The sequence below is a fragment of the Triticum dicoccoides genome, chromosome 1A (assembly GCF_002162155.2).
Source record: "Triticum dicoccoides isolate Atlit2015 ecotype Zavitan chromosome 1A, WEW_v2.0, whole genome shotgun sequence".
NCBI lineage: Eukaryota > Viridiplantae > Streptophyta > Magnoliopsida > Poales > Poaceae > Triticum > Triticum dicoccoides.
In genome coordinates this window covers 598934147-598937375 of record NC_041380.1, presented here as the reverse complement: position 1 = coordinate 598937375, position 3229 = coordinate 598934147, and the positions used below count along the sequence as shown (strand labels likewise).

At 45.5% G+C, this 3229-nt stretch overlaps 1 pseudogene; it reads left to right on the top strand.

The window, feature by feature from the left end:
• The window catches only part of LOC119356875, a 2072-nt pseudogene extending 263 nt beyond the window's left edge, over nucleotides 1–1809 (top strand).
• The last annotated feature ends 1420 nt before the right edge of the window (nucleotides 1810–3229 follow it).

Sequence of the window (3229 nt, the reverse complement as noted above, 5' to 3'; positions counted from 1 at the left end):
CTGCACACTTGCTGGCGTTATGTTTCATTTTCCGAGCTGGATGGGCTCGTCACTAAAGATCAATTTTCCAAGCTAACAAAGTTGCAGGGGCTGCACTTATCTGCAAATTCCTTTACCATGGGGCTAAACTATGATTGGGTCCTTCCGTTCAGATTACAGTCACTGGGATTGACATCATGCCGTCTTGGGCCAGGGTTTCCTCAGTGGCTCAAATCACGGGAGAGTATCTCCTTCCTTTTTATGTCTGATGCTGGCATAGCCGATGTCATGCCTGATTGGTTTTGGACTGTATTTGCAGAGGCTGGAATTTTGGACCTATCTAGCAATAACATCAGTGGCACGTTACCAGCTATTATTGGACAAATGAAAGCTGTTGTCTTAGATCTAAGGTCGAATCAGTTCACATTTTTAGTACAACAGCTACCTCAGCATATAGATTTTTTAGATGTCTCAAGAAACTCTCTGTCAGGGCCTCTACCATTATTTTTGAATTTTGGATGGCCAATATTTAGTTTGTTTCTTTCTGACAACCACCTCTCAAGCACTATCCCGGCATCATTATGCCAAATGAAGTTCCTTAATTTTCTTGCTATTGGAAAGAATATGATAACAAGCCAGTTCCCTCGATGTTCAGAAATTGTAGCATCAGGATCAAGGATGGTCCCACTTAACACAGCCTCTCCGGAAAGTGATTCAAGCTCTCACATGCAATTGTCTATGTCAATTGGAACTTTGAGGCTTGACAACAACAACCTGTCGGATGAATTCCCTTTGTTATTACAGAATTGCCCGGGACTAACTTTTATTGATCTTGGGCAAAATAAGTTTTTTGGAAGTATACCAACATGAATTGGGCAAAAATTACCACAACTGAAAGATCTGCGCCTCAGGTCCAACATGTTTTCTGGATATATACGTGCCCAGCTTAGTGAACTTCGTCATCTCCAATATTTGAACCTAGCACACAACAATTTCTCAGGTAGTATACCTCAGTCCCTGCTAAACATGGATGGTGTAGCCAAAACCACAAAAATAGCAACTCTGGATAACCCTTCCATCATTTCTAGCGGCATGGCTATAGTAGATGATTATGATGGTGTAGATAACCCCCAAGGTGCTGGTGGACATGGGTTTTATTTCATTAAGAGCATATTTGTAGTCACAAAAGGGCAAGGACGCGAATATATTGGTCCAATCATATATATGGTGAGTTTTGATTTGTCCTGCAATCATTTAACTGGAGATATCCCCTAAAGCGTAGGTCCTGCATCAGGTTTAGTGAGCATGAATCTGTCTCTAAACCACTTGGGCGGAAAAATCCCAGAGAGCATTGGCTCAATGCACACACTGGAATCACTTGACCTCTCCAACAACCAACTCTCTGGTGAAACCCCTTCAAGCCTATCCGATCTAACATTGCTAAGCTATTTGAACTTCTCCTACAATAATATATTAGGAAGGATACCATCGGGGCACCAGCTCGACACACTCAACCCCGACGACCCCGCATCCATGTACATTGGCAACGCTGGCCTTTGCGGGCCTCCTCTTCGGAAGAGCTGCTCGGGAAACCATACAGCGGAAATCCCCTCCACGACGAGCAGAGAAGGATTCGAGGTGATGCCCTTTCGGTACAGGCTAAGCGTGGGCTTCGTGGTTGGCCTCTGGGTGGTGTTCTGCTCCCTTCTATTTAAAACAACATGGAGGATCTCCTATTTCCGGCTCTTCAATGAGGTTTGTGATAAAATGTATGTGATTGTAGTTGTGAATTGGGCGAGGATGACAAGGAAGGCGACCACCACAGATTGAGAAAGTTTATCTGCAACCACTGATACTAGTATGCACTCCACTACAATAAGCAAGTGCTGGGGTTGTGATTTCTCTATAGATGAATGGAAGGAGTACTATTTAGTTGTTCATGTATCTGTAGTCTTATTTGTTTCATCAAACTGTTGTTGCATTCATAGTAAGCAAATAAGTTTGAGCATTTCAACCTGACTATGCCATCATCTTGTATTCTCTGAAACATGTCGATTTGTAATCTAATTATTACCCGTCTGTAATTTTCTGTAATTCTGTTAGTGGCATAAATATATGTGGGGATTTGTTATGGTGCTGCTAGAAGGAGGGCGCGAGAGAGCTGGCCGGAGGCCTTTTTGCCCACGGCCGGGCAAGAGGGAAGGGGATTTCCTTCTTAATTCTTGCTTGATTAGATTGATACATCTTCTCCCCTTATATAGAGAGGTTTACTTGACTCCCAGCAAGGCTTACTTGACCCCTAAGCAAGCGACCCTTATCTCTAATTAACCCTAAGACTAACGGGCTATACCGCCAGCCCAGGCCCAGTATGCCCATTACGTATTCTAACAGGATTATTGCAGCCTATGATTTGTGAGTGGTAGAAAAAGACCTGTTAATACCACGAGTAGGAGCAGAGTGGAGGCCAGATCAGGAACCTAGGTTAGGGGGCGAGCAAGTCGATGGAAACAGGTGGCGGCGAGGAATCACCGGCCGCGCCGCGCCCGCCGGCATCACATGGACGGCCTGCCTCCAGAGCTTGGTGTAGGGGACGGGGCGGCTTTGGGGGCGTGAGCTCGTTGGCCTCCGCAGAACACGGCACCGTCACCAGCCACGCCCCTCCCCCACACATTCTGTGGACGGCCTCTAGAGATCTGCATAGGGGGGGTGGGGTGGGGTGGTTTGGAGAGGCGAGCACGCTGGCTTCCGCAGACCATGACGCCATTGACGTTGCTATTGCCGCCGCCACCGGCAGATGGCCGCCTTGTCTTCTATACTCCCTCAGTTACTAGTGTCAAAAACGTTCTTATATTATGGGACGGAGGTAGTACTTCTCTGTGTCGCAGTGGCTAAGCCGCGTGGCCCATGCGTACGTTTGTGTCAGTTTGTGGGGTCACACAAGTCAATGAAAAGAGTCAATAAAATTCCCTTAAAATTACGAAAGAGATAGGGTAGATTGAGCATAGCAATTTCTCCTTCTCATAGAGTAGATTGTTTTTTATATATATGGTGAACGTATATGTCCTGTTTTTTTCTAGATTTATTTTATTTACATTTCAAAAATTGGAAAAAAAATTGGGATGTGACATTGATGCTTCGTTTCATGAAGATGGTGGTTCAGGAGGGAAGTGGGCGATTATCCGCGATGAGCATGGCATCTTTCTTGCAGTAGCTTCGGCGTGATCATCCGTTCCTTCGGCTCCATCTTAGC